This window comes from Ailuropoda melanoleuca, chromosome 5 (genome assembly GCF_002007445.2).
Source record: "Ailuropoda melanoleuca isolate Jingjing chromosome 5, ASM200744v2, whole genome shotgun sequence".
Taxonomy (NCBI): domain Eukaryota; kingdom Metazoa; phylum Chordata; class Mammalia; order Carnivora; family Ursidae; genus Ailuropoda; species Ailuropoda melanoleuca.
In genome coordinates this window covers 10,241,464-10,263,686 of record NC_048222.1, presented here as the reverse complement: position 1 = coordinate 10,263,686, position 22,223 = coordinate 10,241,464, and the positions used below count along the sequence as shown (strand labels likewise).

The following is a 22,223-nucleotide window of genomic DNA, read 5'->3' as shown; positions in this document are numbered from 1 at the left end:
ACCGAATGAAACCCTCCGGCTTGACTGGTGGGGCTGACTCGTGACCAGGCAGCCCCGGTGAGTCAGCTCCGGCTATGCATTCCTGTGCATGCCAAACTCCCCCCAAAGGAGGGAGGGAACTGATATTTGTTGAGCCTCAAATTCCTGCAAGTCCCTCTGCCCCAAACTTGGTCCCTAACACCATTCCTCATGAAAAGGAGTCAAGGCTCCGGGGAGAAATGGCTAATTCCAAGAGTGGGAACAGTCAAGATGAACATGACGGAAATGCTCAGAAACACCACCACCGTGTTGGGAGCGTATCAGAGGGAAACAGCAGACGATGTCCCTAATATTCTTGAAAGANATGTCAGTGAACTGCATACTTAAAAATAGGAAATTCCAGGGGCGCCTGGGTGGCTCAGTCAGTAAAGCGTCTGCCTTTGGCTCAGGTCATGATCTCAGGGTCCTGGGATCGAGCCCTGCTGCAGGATCCCTGCTCAGTGGGGAGTCTGTTTCTCCCTTTCCCTCTGCCCCTCCCCCACAAGCCCACTCATGCTCTCTCACGAGCTCTCTCAAAATAAATAAATAAAATCTTTAAAAATAACAGCAAATTCTATGCTACATATATTTTCCCACAATTTAAAAAAAAAAAACAACAACAGCTTTGTGAACACATGGCCCTGCATGGGAGCTCTTCAAGTGATCTGTTTGTACCAGGATATCCCAAAGACGTCCAAGTCACTCTTGCTTGAGATGGCTGATTTATGGGAGGCAGCTAAGGAAATGGAGGGTTCTAGGAAATCAGTGAAAATTTGAGAGCCTTCCCATCTAGGAATCATTTGGACTAAAAGAGAATATGACTCAGAGTGAACTCGGCAGATCTGTGATAGGGCCAGAATGCCTGCAATATTCTCTCTGAGTGCTCTATCCCCAAGGATTCCATCTGACAGTGGATCAGGAGGAAAGGCAATTATAGGCAGGAATAAAATGTAGGGAAAGTTTACCTACCTGATGGACGGTGCGAAGCAAGATAAAAGAAATCCCTGTAATTAAGGCACAGCACCTCTATCTTTTAGGATCGCCGTGAAGAACTCACCATCTCGGGGTTAGAGTAGGTCTGTCTCTCTTCCTCACCTTGCTCTCCTTGGTCACACACGTGTGACCACTGTTAGTTGACTAGCGTGAAATAGGAGCTCCTCTGAAGCTAATTCTGCATAATACTTAATACCATACAGCATGCGTAAGAGGGGACCTCATGAAAACTGTCTTTATTTAGCATTATTCCATGGATTACTCAGGTATCATCCTTGCAAAAGTCAAGCTAATAGAGGGCTGCGTTACCTACTACAAGCAGAATGATGCCGAGTCATGGTTTCTCAGCTGAAGGAAAATGATACCACTTCTTCCCATATTTTTGATAAGAAATAGGAAGATACCTCCAAGCCAGCCCAGTCCTAAGAAAGGAGAAAAGTCCTACGGCCACGCTGCTGATATATGACATTGGTGATTACCCTTAGATGACCACAGCTCTTCCCACAGGGTACAGATAAGATAGAAGACTGTACCGTTTCCAACTCCGTTATCCAGAATGGTCATCAGAGTGTCCATATACCCCAGTTAACTGCAACATTTTCTAGCTAGCGGAGTTTAAACCAATATATGGAAAACGTAGTTTTCATTGGAGGGCACACATGTTTCTTCTAACCAGTTTTGACAGTTTTTGTCAGAGAACTCAAAGTATTGAACAAAAATGTATCTATGAAAAAAACCCAAAAACCACTAGAGGAAAAAAAGAAATGGGTAAGGGATTATACCAGATTTTGAGACGGCTAAAGCCAGCAGCATGCAAGAAAATGTTCAAGAACTAGCTGGAGGGGAGAGAGGAGCCCTGATTTGTAGTGTTTGCAGATGTCTGTAGTATAAACATTCCCACCATGGCCGGTTTCGAGCTAGCAACGCGATGCCAACCTGCGCTCAGAATTCCTCAAAATTGAACAGGTGGCTTGTGAGAGCCGGTGAAACTGGCTCCAACACACCACTGGCTAAAACCCATCTCCCTCATCCCCCCAAGATCAATAAACCCCATTTCATATCTAAAAACCCCCAAGGCTAAAGTCGGTCAGGAATCAGGCCTCTTCCTATCCACCAGAAAATATCTGTTCCCCACATTTTTTTTTTCTTTTAGTCTCCTCATCTGGAATAAACCACACAAAAGTCCAATCTCATGTAAGAAGCCTTCTCCGACCGCTCTGAGATATGACAAGTTCTTCTCTAGTCTGAATTCCTCCAGCACGTAAGAGTCTACTGTCCTCCCCTGGGATTCTAGAGGGCTGGGTCCCGTGAGGGCAGGGTAAGTTCTCACAGCGCTAACTAAGCACAGGGCAGAGACTGACCCGGCCTGAACCGAATGAAACCCTCCGGCTTGACTGGTGGGGCTGACTCGTGACCAGGCAGCCCCGGTGAGTCAGCTCACCGGCTATGCATTCCTGTGCATGCCAAACTCCCCCCAAAGGAGGGAGGGAACTGATATTTGTTGAGCCTCAAATTCCTGCAAGTCCCTCTGCCCCAAACTTGGTCCCTAACACCATTCCTCATGAAAAGGAGTCAGGGCTCCGGGGAGAAATGGCTAATTCCAAGAGTGGGAACAGTCAAGATGAACATGACGGAAATGCTCAGAAACACCACCACCGTGTTGGGAGCGTATCAGAGGGAAACAGCAGACGATGTCCCTAATATTCTTGAAAGAACGGCCAGTGGCCCAAACTGGAATGACTTGCACAACAAAGTAAATAGCAATGTACCAGCTTATTACCTAAAGTATAGAATAAATACCCACGAGCTGACACAGATATAAAGAAACGACTGAATAAATACGTAAGTGGGAGAACAGTCCAATCTCCTGTGTACAAGAATTCTGAGTAATCTGTGTAGATACTCAGTCTGCAGGGAGGGGGAACCTAGCTCCCTCCTCTTTAGATGGGGGTTCTTTCCCAAGATGGGGGCGTGTGTGAAAAGAGTGCCTTGAAAGTGTGGAAAACCTGACACACGCCACCTTAGCGGGGCGATCAAGTGCCAGATAGCCACGGAGAGTCACATGGACGGTGCGTGCCCTTGATGCGTACGGTCTGTGAGAGAAATGGCAATCGACCAACTTCGAGAAATACTCATCAGTCATTTTGTAGAATGTCCCTCGACTGGAGTTTTTCTAATCATAACAAAAACAGAGGAAAAACCCCAATTGAGGGACATTCCACAAAACGACTGATCAGCATTCCTCAGAACTGTCAAGGTCATCAAAGCATGAAGCAGAGCAAACTGTCACGGTGACAGGAGCCGAAGGAGACACGACGGCTACTGTGATGTGGTTTCCTGGAGGGATCCTGGCACAGAAAAGGGACGTCAGGTGAAAACTAAGGAAATGTCAATGAAGTAGGGACTTTAGTTAATACCACTACTCCTACTACCAATAGTAAATTCTTCCAAGCACTCCGTGAAGTGACTTACATATGTTATTTTGCTTAATCCCTCACCATGCTGTAAAATGGTTCACTCCCACTTTACAGATGAACACGACAGAGATCTAACTCTTTCGCCCAAGACCACAGAGTCAGTAACTGGCAGGATTCGAGTTGAAACTCACATTGAATTGTTGGAAGACTTTTAGAAGGTTGAACTTCATTAATCCCCACAACAACGCAAGAGAGCCAAGGGGCGCTCCTATGATTGCCTGTCCCAGGGAGAAAGCTGAAGGAGAGGGAGGCTGGCTGAGTCACTCAGGGGGACGCCCCTCGTCAGTGGCACAACCCAAATCTGAATTACAAGGCACTGCAAGGCCCAGGACCAAAAATAGTACGTCTGGCCCCTCCGTGGAGAATTTGCCCTGCAGCGCTTATTTCACAACAGGCTGTTGAAATCAACAATAACCGTAACAATAATAAACATGTGGAGTGCATAGTACTATGACTTTACAAATATTAACTCACTTAGCCTTCCCAACAACCCAATCAGATAGGTTCTGTTATTATTCCCATTGTACGGATGGGAACACTGAGGCACAAAGGAAGTTAAAATGGGTGAGTATATGTGTATTAACTCTATAACTCTTCTAACTTCTTGGTATGTTTAAAATTATGCTTAAAAGGTCTGTATGTTTCAAAAGTCTCTCGTGAATGACTGCACATGGTCATCATAAAAAGGTTTCTCAGGAATGGTTTCTTTGACCCAAATATGTATGTCTCTCATTATTTTGGGGCATCGCGCATTTTAAAAATTAGTTTCCTGGGGCGCCTGGGTGGCACAGCGGTTAAGCGTCTGCCTTCGGCTCAGGGCATGATCCTGGCGTTACGGGATCGAGCCCCACATCAGGCTCCTCCACTATGAGCCTGTTTCTTCCTCTCCCACTCCCCCTGCTTGTGTTCCCTCTCTCGCTGGCTGTCTCTATCTCTGTCAAATAAATAAATAAAATCTTAAAAAAAAAATTAGTTTCCTGATTTGTCCTTTTCACGTCTTCTACCTAAAACTTCCTCCCACTGTCCCGCGGTGAAAGACAGCATTTTTGCCAGCCAATGTGCTTCACTGTTAAGTAACAGACTTGAGACCCATGTTTATTAATTAGCGAAAGCCGTGTATTATATGAGCTCCAGGCTCGGAGAAGCTTTATATCCCACACAGACCTTCCCATCACTTTTGCGGCTTGGACGTATTTCAAAACTTGTACTTACCACAGATCAAAAATACATCATTATTGCTCCGGTCAATAAACAGCTCAGTGAAACGGCACAGCTAAAATACATTTATTTCTTTTATAATTTCCATGAACTGGCCTAGTTACTTGCTCCACCTGCAATTCTTACGTGGCCTCAGCTCCTACAGGACCTTTTCTTTTGTTTGCTTCACATGAAGTATTTCTTGAAATGGTAGTTAATTAAGTGATTTAGGGGAAAAAAAATATGCCTCTTCTGATTCCAATTATCAGACTGGTGCTATGTTTTCTAAGAGTTAAAAATCTCATTCCGGATCATTTTAGGTTGTACACTGTCCTGAGTTTAGATGCTTGACAAATTCATTGGTGCTGGCAAATAGCAAAGCTGTCTAGAGGGCTGTCCCTCTATCCAACTCTGCAAATCAACAGCCTTCCCAACTGTCATAGGAAACAAGTGTCTTTGTCCTGCTAGGCAATGCCACCACGGGCCGGGGCCGGCTCTCTGCGTACCCTCAGACAAGGGCTCCAGCCCAAGAGGAGCTATGCAGTGGAAATGAGCTCTAATCAGAATATAGCCAGGGTCCAGGCCAAAAATAGACTCTGCCTGGGAGAGAGAGTCTTCTCAGGAGTAACATGCAGAGTCTATGCCACAGTCTCCTGACCTGGTCGTGGTGAGCTGCTCAGCAACTTGCCGGATTAGTATATTTGGTGAAAACCCTTTGGAATGATTCAATTCGTTTGACCTGCGTAAGACATGTGCCCGCTGGGGACAGGAATTCCCTGTTTCTCTGCACCTCCAAGACCCTGATTCCCCATGACAGTGAAAATTTAGAAGTGGTCTGGAACCAACACTGGGGATCTGAAGACCTTGAGGTATTTCTTAACCTCACTGCTCTCACACATACAATTTGCAGAACAATCGTGGTAAAGATTAAAGGGTTAATACATTAAAAAGTCCTCACAAGGGTCCTGGCACAAAGTAAGTACTGTATATATACTAGCATTTGCTATTATAGACAAATGCCTTAACAGTTAATTGTTACCAATGATTCCAAAGTAACAAACCCCACCCACCCGACCCCCAAACTGCCTTCACCTGCCCACCCATCTAAAATCTGCTCATTGAAGACCTGCACAGATTCCAAAGTAATAAGGCCTGGTCACCCACAGCAGCAATGTGAGCAGGCAGAAACTCTTACTTGCAAGACTAACGTGTTTATCCAGATTAAATGTAGAGTTCACTGTGCCGTCCACTTCTTCTTTTTTTAATAAGGGTTTTTCACATGCAGATTTTATCATCGTGCTTTTACTTCCTCTCTTTTCTCGTAGTATTAAAAATCTTTTCCTTTTCAGCTCTGTCCCACCTTCCTGTTGAGTTTTCAAAAAAGGGAAAGAAAAAGGAAACCAGCCAACTGGCTCAGAGGCTTGAGTCTTTTGCTCTGAACTTCACACTGACACTATTACACACTGCCAGGGCCAGTTTAGAAGAGAATTGGAATCTAATGAGAAAAGATAAGAGAGGAGCACCGAAACAGGAACTCTTGAAAATCAGCTCCCCCGATCGTGTCACCAGGCCTGGTGGCCTTGGGGTTTATTAATACAGACTACCTCTCAGTAAGGGGCATGCAATTCTCCTGCAGGCAATCCTTTAAAACTATCAGTCACCCTCACACCGATTTACCTTTATGCAAGGACATTCTGTAACCAGGGATCCACCTATGAGGCTTAGTCATCCGATGGGCCTCAAGGTCACCGGCTTGAGTAACACGATGAGAATTACCTCATTCACCCACTATAGAACCGTTACGTCAGCGATCGATACAGAGGCCCGTACACATCACCAACACAGCCTTCTCCAGGGAGCACCCGCACACCTCAGACACGCACTGCACCCTTAAGGCAGATGACACGCGGACCACAGACAGAGCCTTTGTTTGGTCTGAGAGAAGAAGCCATCCAACCTCAGAAGCAGGGAGAGGCTGAGAGAGAGAGAGAAGAGAGAATCCACACAACAGAAATGGAGCACTGTTCACACTCGCTCATTGACATGACGCTTCTCCCACCTTCCCTCTTGAAGACAAGGTGCGTCTTCTGGGGACAGGAAGACAAAAACAGAAGCATGATTGCTGGGGGCTCCGAAGCTGAGGACCGAGGCACAGCACGCCGGGCCCCTCCAGCAAGACCCTGCCCCGCCGCGCCCATGTCACAGTGCATTGGTGGAACGATCAATAACAGTAACAATAACAGACCCTGGAGAGTGGTCACTATGTTCTAGTCATTGTCCTTTCTTAATGAACAAATATTAACTCATGTAGCCCTCCCAACAACCTGACGCACTAGGTTCTGTTATTATGACTACCCCCATTGTACAGATGGGAACACTGAGACTCGAGCAAGTGAAGTGTGGTGTCTGACATCACCCTGGTAAGTGGCCGGAGTTGGGATTCAAACCCAGGTAGTTATCACTGCACTGAACTTTGGTTAACGGCAACACCAGCAACCACAGTAAGAAGCTTTCTTTGGGGTTTTTTGCACATGCTCTACCCTTTTCTTGGCAGAATGGTTCCACATAGTCACTTATGAATTTCTCTCCCATCAGAGCCTTCCACAGGAGAGGTGTTCGATATAGGTTTGTGGAACGAAGGAATGAGTAACTGACTTGAAATTAATCCTTAAATCGCTCCAGAGCAATAGACGGAGGACCCGCAATGAACCTTAGCTTCAGACCAGAAAAATGAAGGCCAAGGACTTGTCTAGGGTCATATTGCTTTAAACACAAGCTCTTCCCCAACTTACTGGTGGTCTTTAAATTTTTCAAAGGCGTGCAACGTTTTTAAGAAAACAAAATTTTTTTTATATACACTCAAATTATAACAGAGTGACAGGGGGAGCTGCCGTGGTGGAGACAGGCTGGGTCCAGCCCACGACCACCCCATGTCTACCTGCAGCCCTCAGGGCTCTGCAGAACACAGAGAACCACTGTGGCACCACGGAGGGCCGCCAGGACCCCGGCCCATGGGAGAAGCCTCCTGGAACTCCAGCAGAGGACAACCAGCCATTTCCAAGTCCCATGGGTCTCCTGCTCCTTGGACAGGAGAATAGCATAGCATTCCCTCGCCGCCTAACCATCAGTGTGCTGGTCCAGTTCTTCTCCCTCTCAGTAGGGGTGGGGCTCAGAGGCACCCATTCTTGGCCTCCTTTCTCGTGCCTCTCTTTTGTTTCCTTCTTTGGAGCTGTTCTGTATCTGTTCCTTTTTCAGCCCTGGGGGTTTCCCCTACTGATGACTGGAAAAGGGGCAACCTCTTGGGACCTATTTTTTCATCACCAACCAGAGCAGGAGAGGGTGACATGTGCTCAGGGGCCTTGCAAGCGGCTCCCTAGGATGGGGGCGCCTTGCGTTAGATCTGGGATTCTTCAAAATGGCAGACTTGATTCCACAGTGGTGGCCGAGTTGGGCAGGGAGAGGGAGCCAATTCTGCAAGAACAGGACTGCGGGCAAACCTGCATCCTGTCACCCTGACTCTCAGCAGGCAGGAGGACCCGAGCATCACGGATCGTCAGAGCCGGGCAGGGACCTCTGAGCCCACAGTCCAGCCTCCCTGTTCAACAAAGTGGGAAGCTGTGTCCCACCAACATACGGTGAGGTGGCTTCGCTCCGGGTTCACACTGGCACGGCGCCAACTAGGGATTTCTGACCGCCTGCCCCTGAGCACCCAGAACTGTAAGGAGCAACAGCAGGACGCGAACTGCAGGAGGGACAAAAGGACTCTCTTGCAATGTCAAATGAAGGAAGACGGCAAGATACTCAGGTCTTGGATCCATATATACATCTGTACAAAATTCTCTCTGAAGGCCCTCTAGGAAAAAACATCCTACCCCCCAGAATCACCCAAAGGTTTGTCTCAAGTGTTTTAAGGTCCTCTAATGCAAAGGGCAACACTGAAAGATGTTACAAAAAGATAACCTGTTCTCTGCTGCCCGTGTGGCTCTGGACCATGGAATGGGTGAATGGGGAAGAGACAGGAGAAGCGCCCAGGCCTCCAACGGGCTCCTGGCTTCTGCTGGAATGTGAGACACAGCCGCTCGATCATTAGCATACCCGATTTGCATTCACTCCAGATGAGATTTCATCATTGCATCATATTTATTCATCCCTTAATATAAATCTAAATTGCTCTCTTCAAATAGCAGAGAGCACTGTGCTTTGGTAAGGGGAACAAGAGATGATCGCGGTAAGAGATGCACAGTGTTTTCTTCTGCTCTCCCTCCCCTGGGCTGCACCCTTCCCTGGCTCATTCCAGGGCTCAGAAAACATGCCTCCATCTTTGATATCTCACCATCGGGGTGGGGGGAGGCTCTCGGTGGAGGGAAAATATGGTAGCCCTCAACCCCCCCAAATACTGTGGCAGCGCCTAGGAAGTCCGGTTGGAGGTGAGCCCAAGCTCCTTCACAACAGCCAAATAGGACTCACCAGCAGACAAAAGACTACAGCCTTTTAAAGAGACAATCATGTGTCTGAACCTGGAAAAGTTTGCTTGGAGATAAAGAACAATTTTTTTTTTTTTAACAGAAAATGAGGTATTAAACTATGGATGTCCAGAAATGATCTCTGGGAATGTTGGGACACAGAGTCCAGAAAATACGCCACAGGCAAGGCACACGGGGCCATGGGGGTTTCTGCTGGTCGCTTCCCTCCGTGGCCACCACCTCAACCTGTGGGAGAAGCAGCACGTCCCAGCCCCACTGCTTTTCCCGAGGAGAAGACGCGTGTGGTGCCTTTTCCTGTGAAAGGAAAATTGGTCTCACCATCTAGAAGTGTCCATTCAAAAGTCTTGTCTCTAATTCTTTTTGTTGGGGGACAGGACACGACCCCCTGCACACACACAAGTGTGTATTTTTTAAATAGTATAACATCTTAAAGGAAATCCCTTTATCGGCTTCCACATATGCTAAAAGAAGGTTCGCAGAAGACTCCTTACAGGAAGGCATGCTAAAAGAAAAAGAATGACCTGCCAGTTGAACTCCTAACTGTGCCTTGAACCAGGGCGTGTGTGACAAATTTTGCCCAGTAATTCTGTTGTCATATGTCCTAACACGATGACTTCAGGTCCTTTCTAAAGGAAGAGTCTAAGCATGGTCAGGGCTCAGAGGAATTTAGATGGCTTCAAGCATCGCCACCTGACTCCTTTCACGGTTTCATGCTCAAGTTGAAGACGGGCCCTTAAAAATGAACCCTAACTTCTGAGTTTGGAGCTCCATGCCAAGGCCTTCCCACAGGGTTACTGAAGACGCTGTCCGCTGGCTAGTCTTGTCTTGTCCTGGGGCTGCTGAAAGGACTCGAGCCCAAAGTAACAGAGGTTGTCAGCCCTGAACCCCAATTCAAGGACAGCACGTGAAAACATAATGAAATACGATGTCTTCACCAATAATTCCTTTTCACAATGGGCCTGAAATATTCAAGATGCTCACAGACACAGTAGGGGATTTTTGGACCAGGAGATAGACGAGTCTAGTCTCCTGGGTCTACCACCAACTTGCTGAGGGGCCTGAGCGAGTCACAGGCTTTCTCTGGGCTCCGGTTTTTAAATCAAGGGGAAGTCAGGGAGTTCATGGGTTTCTACAGTCATCTGCGATCTCTAAGCCTCTGCTTCCAAGCTCCTTGTCTTTCCCTTCACCAGCAGGGCCTAAGAGTGTTAGAAAGGTTGTGCCTCTGACCCCAGAGGAATGTGACAAGGGCCTTCCTTGCATTGTTCCCACAGTAACCAGAGCCAGCTGTCCAGGCAGGCCAGCCAAGTTATGGCCCATGATCGCAACACAACTGGGGACCCCACCTCCAGGCTTCCCCACTTCCTCTGGGCCCCACTCTGCAGGTCGGCACTCTCCTGGGAACACAAGAATGGGTCTGTGAGCTTTCATAAATAATAGCTGGGGGTTTAAAATCTGGAGTGTAGCCACAACAGCCTGTGGCTCCCCCTAAGCACAGTGAGGATGCAGGTAGGCCCAGGCTTCCCTGCATCTACGAACCTAACCCTGGGCTGGGGGGCAACGGGGGCCGGGGTGCCCAGAGACAGCAGTTCTCTTTCTGAGCATGTGATGACGCCAAGTCCTGTTCAAAGAAGGGGACTCCAGTGAGAGTGAGAACCCGAGATGAGATTTTCATTAGAAAATCTCGGGGTGAGCCAAGATTTGGAAGCATGCACTTCTGAGCCGGCAAGCTGATGAAGGGTTTCCTTTTCGCCTGCAGCCTGCATCTGAGATCCTAATGAGGGAAGATCACTGGAAAGCATTACCATTATTTTTAGCTTTTCTAAGGGAGGGAGGAGTGTTTGAAAGGGCAGAATGGAAAGGAATGTAGGGCAAGGGTGTGTGTGTGGGGAGAGAGAAGGGAAGATTAGGAAAAATAAGGACTTGCAGGACAGAAAAGCAGCTCTTTCCTCCTTTCTGGGTAGATGGCTGCAGCCAAAACCACATCAAGGACTCCAGGTCCCGATATCTGGAGATGAAGAAGTCTCTGGAAGGAAATGGTGTTTCTGCCAGCATGGCAAACGTGCACATCAGCTTGTGGGATTTTTTTTTTTTTTAAACCTTCCAAACGTAGCAGATGAGGGAAAAGAGTTTGATAATCCTTTCTTGGATGGGAAAACTGCCTCAGCTAACGCAAAGTCCCCCAAAACACCCTCTGTGGATGTACAGAGATCATGAATGGTCCAGATGAAAAGGAGATGAATGGATTCCTCTTAAATGACTTTACAACTATAAATAGCAAGGTGGAGCCCCGAGGCTTCTGGGGTGACCAAAATCTGGGCCAACAACATACCATTTGGAGGGAGGGTTTCTTTTCTTTTTCTTCTTCTTCATTTTTTTTTGCAATAGATCGTAAAAAGTCTCCTGAATGAGCTGCCAAAGCCAAGGCATGTATTCTCTTCCTCAATTCAGAGGCCTGGTAACTGCTGAAACACTGTCCAAAGGCCACCTCGTTCGTAAGGATCCTTAGACAACACAAACCGCTTGATCACAAACTATTTGCCTGCTGGGATTAAAAGCAAGGTTGCAAAATATTCAAGTCATCAACCCTGCCGAGTGGTCGACACGGGCCCGGAGCTAACGAAGGAACACTAGAATTGGTTTCCCACTTCCAAAATAGGACCTAACGAAGTTGGTGCTATAGGAGAAGAGTTGCTGTATTTTGTTTAATGGAACTAAATTTGTGCCCATTTAAATCATGAGCAGGTGGCACTCGGTAGCAAAGAAAGCCCTGAAAATATTCATATTTAGTGAATGCAGTTGTATGTATAATTAGCCGAAATTTATTTTAAAGTACTCTAATCTTTTGTACTTTTTTTTTTTTGTACAATTCAAACTGGTGAGGAAAAGAGAGCAGCTTTTGAATTTATTATGAAAGCACAGCCACCGTATTATCTGTTAAAATTTTTTTTGAAAAATGGGGAAGGTGTCAGAAAGTCTCTAATAGGACATATGTTAGGATCACAGCAACGGAGAAGGCTTGCTTGCTTTCACAGGAAGGAGTCTGTTGTTTGGAAGAAAGAAGCGAGCTAAACAATAGCATCTCGTACAAGAGTAGATGGAAAGAATCGAAGGTATACAGTTTAGAAGCATGAAATTTTCTCTTCACTGCTTCATGGAAAATTTCAAATGTGTCCAAAGGACTTGCAAGAGAGCACCAGATATTCCTTCCCCAGCACCAATAATGATCACCTCGCGGCCGATCTATGCCTTCAAGCAAATCCCAGAAATACCATTTACTCCCTAAATATTTCAGTGTGAAGCACGGACTGTGAAGCTCCCTCATTTTCTCTCGAGGTCCTGACAAGTGAAAAGCCCTGGGGCCGGAACCAGGTCTTCCCACCTGGGGACCAAAGATTCTCTCTCCTCCAAGCACCCCTGGTCTCTCTTGCCCTTGCAACCCCCTGGACCACTGTAACAGAAGCACAGAAAACAAGCATCGTGCTGGGTTAGAAATCACGAAATCCAGGTGCCTGGGTGACTCAGTCGTTAAGCGTCTGCCTTTGGCTCAGGTCATGATCCCAGGGTCCTGGAATCGAGCCCTGCATCAGGCTCCCTGCTCAATGGGAAGCCTGCGTCTCCCTCTCCCACTCCCCCTGCTGGTGTTCCCTCTCTCGCTGTGTCTCTCTGTGTCCAATAAATAAATAAAATCTTAAAAAAAAAAAAAAAAGAAATCACGAAATCCTCCATGTTAATCTAATTTTAATTTCAATTTGCCACTTTACTGAGCCTTAATTGTCCCAGCTATTAAGTAGAGTTATGAGATCGCCACTAAGAGATACAGTTACTTATGGCATACTTACAGAAGTTATTTCTAACTTGCAACAGTTATTTTTAATGTGTTTTCATCGATTTGGGGATGAGCTGTGAGAGGCCATCGAGCTCTGGAAACCCTTGTGAGGTGAGGTCTCCCATGTTAAGACGTTGGGGGAGGGCACGCATAATTATTGTGTAACTGTACCCTGAGAGCCTTTCCATGACACGTTTATTTATTTTCACATATAAATTAGAACCAACTATTTCAACATGTTGAAATGAAAGTTTCTATGAAAAACAAATGTTTCATATAATATAAATCAACATTTCCCAAAGAGGAAAGAGGCAGGCCCTCTCCCTGGGGGAATTCTAGCATCTTTCAGAGAAAGAACAGGCAAGCCCAAGGAAAGTGAAAAGAAAAAAAAGAAACATTCCCTCCCTTTGTCATGGAATCACCAAACCCCGAACTGAAGGGGACTTACAAGAGAACAACACATACTCTCAAGGAAGTGTCCAAGCCTGGAGAAATAATGACTGAATGCAGGGTTTTGTGTTAACGGACTGAAATACGCCGCTCAATTGCACCCTTTTTCCTTCTCAAAAAACACACCAAGCTCCCGTACAGGGGAGGTTATGGGAGTGAGGTCATTACAACATTTAAGAAACCCCATTTTGAAGTCATTCCCAAACCCTGAGCTGAGGCTTTAAATGCACTTGCTTTCAAAAGCCAAACCACAGAAGATCTTGTCATTTTTTACTACACACTGGCAACAAATGCCTTCCATGTGTAACCTCACCATAAAACCCAAACGATGGGCCCAAGGTCACAGAGAAGCAGCTGGGTCTGGGGAAATGGCCTACCTGTCTGTGCTGGTGTTCTGGGACGGCCATAGCCAAAGTGCTACACTCTGGGGGCCTTAAACAACAGACGTTGGTTTCTCACGGTTGTGGAGGCTGGAAGTCTGAGGTCAGGATGTCGGCAGGGTTGGCCCCTTCCGATGCCATGAGAGAAGGATCTGTTCCAGGCCCCTCTCCTAGCTTCTGATGGTTGCCAGGCCATCTTTGGCATTCATTGGCCTGTCACAGTGTAACTCCCGTCTTCACGTGGCATTCTCCCAGCATCTCTGTCTTGATGTCCAAATTCCCTCTTTTTGTAAGGACACCGGTCCTGTTGGACTAGGGCCCATCCAATGACTTCATCATAATTGGATCATCTGCAAAGACCCTACGTCCAAATAAGGGCACGTTCACAGATACTGGGGGCTAGGACTTCCATGCTTTGGGGGGGGCACAATTTAACACATAACACTGCCTTATCGCCACCTAACTTAAGAGAGGTACGGGAGGGAAGCTGGGCCAGTTCCTGCAAGGTCCCTCTTGTCCCACAGAACATGCCACCAGTGTTTTAGCTTGTCCGCAGCTGCTCAGAGGGGACACTCAAGAACAGGCACACCATGCCTATGGACAGACTCTAGCAAACCATCACTTGGCTTAATCGTGTTAGCAGGGCCCGTTTACACTGCCTTCCCTCCTGCACCTGTTCTCAGCTTTGGCCAGGTGGTTAGCACGCAATCTGCATGTCAACTTGGTCCCTTTCAACCTCAGGACTGGACACCAGTCATTCACAGCCTCTGCCAAATTTACATCCTCTGGTACATATTCAGCTCTCCTTTGTCCCTTTCACATTTGGGGCAAGCCAGGAAGTAACTTAGAAAAGGGAATCAAAATATATTTTTGACCTATTTCTATAGCCAACAGAATGACCGGACCATGATGGTCACTGTTAAATATGCTTTTCTGGGGCGCCTGGGTGGCTCAGTCGGTTAAGCATCTGCCTTCAGCTCAGGTCATGGTCTCAGGGTCCTGGGATTGAGCCCCATGTCTGGCACCCTGCTCAGCGGGGAGCCTGCTTCTCCCTCTCCCCCTGTTCGTGCACATGCTCATTCGCTCTCTCTCTGTCAAATAAATAAATAAAATCTTTAAAAAAATAAAAAATAAAAAAATAAATATGCTCTTCTGGAGTTTAAAAGGGGTCTTCCAAGGATGATAGCTGCAGAATGTAATTATTCAACAATTCTAATAAGCAGCATCCACAACGGGATTTATAGAGGAGGAAACTAAAGCTCAAAAGGGTCGGGTAATTCAGTAATGGACAGGGAGCTAGTAAATCACAGAGCCCAAATATAGACTCATCTCTTCTGACGTCAAGTTCTATGTTCTTACACAAGATGTAAGATGACAGAGTCGATGTGAAATGATCAAGAAGGATTCAAAGCTCTTTTTCTTGACTGTAAACAGTATGGTAGCAACAATAAAGCCTTATGTCTATAATTCCACATTTTAAGACATTTTGCAAAATGTTTCAAGTTGAGGTTTTATTTATCCTCCTGAAAGCGAGGTGAGTTACTCGTAGGCCCATTTTATGGATGATAAATGAAGGCAGAGGTTACGTGATTTGCCTAAACAAACCAATGAGCAGACGGTGGAGGAGAATAGGAGTCTCTGCACACTAATTCAAAAACGGGTGTGACTTTACAAAGGGGGTAATTCAACATCAGCATCCTCGGAGACACAGAAAATGGAAAGAAAATAATGTAAATTGAAGGATACAAAGAAAAAAACTGAATACATTTCCATATATTTTACTGCAGGAAGAAGCAGCACACGCACGTGTCATGGGTGTCAGAACGGGTGCCCGCCTGCACTGCGAGAGAGGCCAGTCTAGGTTACCTCGGATGTCCCTTAAAATGCGTAAACGGCCATTCTCAGCAAGTCATGTGAGATCTGTACCTGGTGAAGGAGAATATGCTTTCTCAATCATGACAGACCCCAAGATTCCCTTTTGTCTTTCACAACCCGAATTCCTGAGAGCAGGCTTCCAGAAGGAAGTGGAATGTGAGCTAACAACTTTAGAAAGGAGAGGTGACCAACATGTGTGTCCCAATGGGGTCGCCAGACCACTGTGGTTGGAGAAGCATGTGTGGGGAGGCAGCAGCGGGAGATGAGATGGGAAGGAAACGTGGAGACCATTTCATGGAGGGTCTCAAAGGCCTTTCCGAGTAACTGAGATGATTCTGTAAAATGTGAAGGTGCTTCCAATGGGTTTGGGCAGGGGAGCGACCGCATCAGATGCACGTTGACTGTTGCCTCTAAGGGAGGACCTCTCACACCCACAAGTCTGGCCCTGACCTCTCTTCCAAGATTCAGATATGTTTTTCAGAATGCCTGCTGGGCATCTCTACGTGGTTATCCTGAGGGCACTTCCAACTGGCCATGTTAGATCTCCACGGTCTTTTCCAGATCTAACGTTCTGTGATTCTACCAAAAATGTTGGGTCTGAAAAACTGACATTTCCCTGGAGGAGGATGAACATAAACGAGGAACAGAGGAATCACATGGTCAAGAGGAAGAGTAAGAAGAGCAATGTCTTTAAATTGGAACAAAATAATATATATATCTGTGTTAGTCATTCTTTCCTAACTTGTGCCCCGGCTCTTAACTCTAGGAGGCATCTGAGCCTGGAAAGGAGCACACACATGTGCTGACGCACACGTGCTCACGCACATGGTGGCAGACCTGGGGTGGTGTGGTTAGGCACCCTCCAAGGACACCAGCTCTTAGGGACAAGCTATAATGGCTTTCTTGCCCATCAAAGCGGCTCCCTTGCACCTGCAGAGGCTGGCTCTAGAAACAACAATTAAAGCCCAGAATAAGAATCCTGAATTGCTAAATATCATCAGCATCCCATGCCCCTGGACCCCAAATGACTCACGCTCGGCTCTCTAACCAACTCACTCTATATCTAAGGAACAAGTGGCCCCTGAATTCTCAGGACGCTATGTGATGGAGAGTTTGCCCCCGGAAACCGGTGAAGACCCTCCATGAGACCCTTTAACAGGACTAGACGTCTTTTCCTGTTACACTTTTCACTCTGCTGCTTCAAAAGAAACAGTATTGTGAAAACCTCTGCTTTCCCAGCGAGGAGAGGCAGCACATTAATTCATATGGTGTGTTTGGAATAAAGCAGCATTTATCACGTAGAGGAATTCCGCTTCCCTTTTCCGGACACAGCTTCCAAACACAAAAATTCAGAGTGTAGGTGGGCTGCCACTCCACACACTGAATTTAGAAAGACACTCATGCTCTCCACAAGCCTACCTCCTTCGGCCCACGTTCAACATTTATCTTGGCTGTGACAGAAACCATTGCGGTCCGCTCTCCAGGATCTGATCAGAATGCCGTCTCATGGGGCGGTGTCCCCTTGATGTCGCCGCCTGCGGGTCCACACTGGTGCTGTTCAGATGCACTCGCAATTTCCACATCCATCTGACATCCACTCATGCTCAACACAGCATCCTGATCACATACCGAATTCTCCCCGAGAGCAATCTGACCCGGGCCGCTCTGTCGAAGAGTGTGGCGGCTGTGTGTGTCCCAGATGATAAAACGCTACATTGTTAAGACCACACGGAGCAGGTTCCAACTTCAGGAACACCGCCTGCGGTAACACCTGCACGTATGCCGTGACCTGGAGATCTCTTCTGAGATGTTCTCCAGGTTCTGCTCTTTCGGGCCCTGGGCCTCTAGGATTTGTGCCTTCTTGAACAATTGACACGGCCAAGACACATAGTAAAAAAAAACCCCAAAACCAAAAAACAAAAAACCCTATAGTTGGGGTCTGAGAAGACCACTGGCCCTATTGAGTCCCATCATGGTAGCCAGGCATATATTCCAGGTACTGCACGGCTCAACGGTGATTTTGATGGACTTATTAAAAGTCCATAATAAATCCACAGCAAAATCCACAATGCTCCCATTTTTTTAGAGATTAAAAACTATCACCCCCAAACTCTCTAAGATACATCATCTCACTCCTCTTCCTGTTTAGGAAACTCTCTGGATCTTCATGGTGGTCTCCTATGGCCTCCCAAGGGAGAGTCGGGGGCTCCTCCTAGATGCTTCCATACCTTCTGTCTATCCCTCTCATGCTGTCTGTCACCAGGTATTGCAATCGACTAGTTTCTTGTTCATTTACTGTACTACAATAATGATCGCGTAGTGTCATGGAGCAGAGTGTCACTTGGCACAACGGTGGAATCTCAAAAAATGAGTTGACTGATGGGACATAAAATCCAATGTTCTATTTATTCATCCAGTCCATGGTAAGTACAACCATCTTTCACTGCATTTGGCACTGACCGTAGCCCTCCACGGCCTATGGCCACGGTCAGTGCGTGGGGCCATCTAACTAGAAAAGGATCATCTCCCCTTGCTCTGCATGAAGTCAATCAGGAACTAACGGCTTTTATAAGCTCTCTCCTTTGAGAGAGCCAGGAGGCTTGAAAGAATCTTAAAAAAGGGAAAGCTCTGAAAGAGAGTGTGGGCAAAGCCTACAGCATTTAGGGCTGGGAACAATTATCCCTCCACACATAAACCATTTTTGGTGGGAGAGGGCAGTACTGTGAGTGGCAATTTTTCATGCAGTTCTAGGCTAGTGCCCTTTAAATAAGATCTCTTTTACGACACTGACATTTGCACAATACACTGTAAGTAGATTAGGGTATGTTTATGCCACGACACACATGGTTTAAGATAATTTAACTAAGGGCAAAAGATAATTTGGGGGGAAATGATCAAATCCACATGAGACTAATCTATAAATGGTAAAGCAAGTGAATCATGGAAAAGATGATGCCGGACAAAACAACAGCTTTTGTTCAAGTCCATTCAGAAGTTTTTCCTGAAAACCTACTATGTGCTCAGCACCACCCCAGGATTTGGGGGGAATATGCAAGAAATCATCACCATGGTTCAGACCCCAGCACCTCCTGCCAGTTTCTAAACCCGCCCCATAGACCCTGCTGCCAGGTTTCCAAAATGTGCATGCAAATGTGCCCTCGTGCTTCCAGCCACCCCCATCGTAACCATATTCCAAGCAGGACCAACAAGACCTTCTTCAACCCCAGGTTTGCCAACCGCTCCCGTCTCCTGCCTCGCAACCTCTCACCATCTTGGCCATAATCTCTTACTCATGCTTCCCTGGGTTTAAGACTCCTTGACTCCCTCAAGCCCTTGCCTTTGAAAATGCCATCCTTCTCTGCACTCCCTAGAACCCGTTGCCTGCTTAGTCTTCATAACTCATGTCTCAGAGAAATCCTTCCTATAAACACTTCTCCATCCCCGTCCTGATGTGATTCTCTGTACTGAGTTTCCCCAGCACCCTCTGTGTATCATGGCGCCTGACACATGGAATTCTTCCTCCTTCTGTCCCTCTCCCCACTGCCTCCTCTGGCCCATCTATAAATACGCATTGAGCGACTGCTCTCTGCAAGGCCCTGTGCTGTGCTAGATACATACAACATCTCTAATAAATCCACACAACTCCTGAACTGTAGGCATGGCTTCCGATGAGCAAGTAAGCTCAGAAAGGTTTAGGAACTTGGTCAAGTTCACACAGCCAGCAAATGGCAGAGCCAGACGTTCGGGCTCCAAGCCCTTCTTCTTTCCCCCTCAGCACACCACCCAGTAAGAAAGTGAGAAGACACGCCTGAGACATGTGCCCAGAGCCGGTTGGTTCCTGCGGTGTGAAAGTCACATCCGGGGCTCTGGTGTGAGACCAGCCAGGGGTGCGCATGTCCTCTGGCGGGGTGTACCCATGCAGTCTGTTCCTTCCCCAGGACTGTCTCTTTCCTGCATATCACACAGATGATTGCATAGTGAGTCCCCAAAGATCACCCATCAGTTTCTCTGATTTGTGGAGTCGGCCTGAACTCCTTTTGTTTTTAACCACAACGCACCAGCTCTGTATATTAAATGTTTCCAACAAGCATCAAAGCCTCAATTGTCACTGTCTTCTGTTTGTTTTCTAGTTCTGCTAATGCAAGGAACAGCCTGTCCTAGTATTTATTACTAGAGTAATGTCAGGTTCAGGGTTAGCACATAAAATACCTCTCCAGTTTCTTTGCAAGAGATCAAAACACCCTCTTAATGGCAACATCAAAAAGAATCAACATGTAAACATGTTTCAACTGGAATTCCTTTTCCCTCCAGTGATTTCTCAATATTTGGAACTCTTTATTAGTCAGTTCTGCTTACAAATGATAGAAGATTTCACTACTTCTGCTAAGCCTTTTCTCAAACCCTTCATCGCATTTGCTGACAATTCGTGTTCTGTGCCATTATTTTGCTAATAATATTCTGGGGGAAAAAAATGACCCTAGAAATATTTTGGTTTATCGCGTGGCTTGATTTGGGGGGGGAGGAGGAGACAATGAAGAAAATGAGATTTTTACCTCTTCTTCCTTCCTCTCCCTTTCTCCCTCCTCTCCTCCATGTCTCCGTTAGCAAAAGCCCTTCCCTAATACTCATGGATCGGTAAATGTGGTGCTATATATTCCTATAGCAACTTGGTCTTTTCACTTGATTGGTAAAAGAAAAATAGCAGGAGATTAGGGTATAATTGCTACCTTCTTCCTTTCCAGCATGGACTTCCCACTCAAAGTCCTCAGCGTTGGTAAGGAGAATCAGCCTACCATTACATCACTGCGGGAGAACTGGCAGAAGAGGCTTCACCTCTGCAAACAATTCCGTGAGACCCAGCACTTCCAATCTGCTCTCTGCTCATGAGAAAGCCCTGCAAAGACCAAATGGGCCTTAAACATACCCAACCCCAAAGGCAACCTCGCTGTTAATGGGGGAGACACGAGAAGCGAGAAGCATTCCATTAACGTTAGAAACACCACCAGGCTGTCCACCATCATCGCTGTGATTTAACGCTGTTCTGGCAGAATGAGCGAATTTAATTACAAAGGAAAAAGGAAGAGGGGTATAAAATTGGAAAAGAGGCAGTAAAATCATTATTTGCATACGCTGTAGCTGCAGATCTGGGCGAATCAGCTGAACGACTACTGTAGGCAATGAGAGAATTCCATAAGGTAATTAACGAAAGTCATATGCAAAAATCAATAGCCTTCCTGAATGACAGCCGGTAAAAAGATACCCCATTTTTAATAGCAACAAAAATATAAAATACCTAGATGATAAACCGGATGAGAAATATGCAGGATCTATGAGAAAAAAATTTTAAACTCTAGTGAGGAACAGAGAAGACAGGAACATCTGGAAAGCTCTACCTTGTCCTTTTTTTTTTTTTTTAAGATTTTATTTATTTGACACAGAAAGAGACAGTCAGCGAGAGAGGGAACACAAGCAGGGGGAGTGGGAGAGGAAGAAGCAGGCTCCCAGCAGAGGAGCCTGATGTGGGGGTCGATCCCAGAACCCTGGGATCACGCCCTGAGCCGAAGGCAGATGCTTAACGCCTGAGCCACCCAGGCGCCCCTCTACCTTGTCCTTAAAAAGGAAGTCACTATCAAGAAAGACAGTAATTCTCCCCCAAATGAATTTATAAACTTGATACAATGTCAAAAAATGCCATGAGGAAGTTAATTCTGAAGTTCATATGGAAAAATAAATAGGAGAGACTATCCACAGAAACGATGCAAAAAGCAATAAGGAAAGACTAGCATACCAAGTAATAGAAATATTATAAAGCTTCAGAAGTTACATCAGTGTGCACTGGCACATGACTAGCAAGTAAGATCAACAGAAAATACATAAGCTCAAATACATCCTGAATTTGGTGCATGAAAATGGGAGAAGGAACTTTCAGTAACTAGATGGTCACCTGGAAAAAATAAAATTAGACCCCCAGTTCACATCCTACACTAAAATAAATTCCAGAGTGACCAAAGATTTAAATGTAAAAACTGAAAACATTAAAATACTAGAAAGAATCTTGAAAACATGATGCTAAGTAGAAACAGGCAGTCATAGAAGACTACATATTATATGATTCCACTTATAGGAAGTGTCCAGAATACGCAAATCTATAAAGAAAGCAGATTAGTGGTTACTGGGGGCTGAGGTGGGGGGAATGGGGAGTGTCAGCTAATGGATATGGGGTTTCTTTTGGGGGTGATGAAAATGTTCTGAAATTAGACTGTGGTGATGGTTGCCCAACTCTGTAAATGCCCTAAAACCACTAAATAGTACACATTAAAAGAGTGGATTTTATGGTGTGTGGATTCTATCTCAATAAAGCTATGATTTAAAAAATATGAAGCAAACCTATGAGACCATTTTTTATATAATGTTTGGCTGGAGAAGGCCTATGTATATCAAGGAGTGAAAAGCCAGAGGAAAAAAATCTGATAAGGCTACATAATTTTGAAAACAAATCCTGCACGAAAAAAAAAATAGGTCA

The 22,223-nt window shown here is 46.1% G+C and overlaps 1 protein-coding gene across 4 annotated transcripts in view; it reads right to left on the bottom strand.

Moving 5' to 3' along the window:
- Window positions 1-22,223, bottom strand: part of ATXN1 (ataxin 1) — a 243,849-nt gene that overhangs the window by 198,364 nt on the left and 23,262 nt on the right. The window lies entirely within an intron of this gene.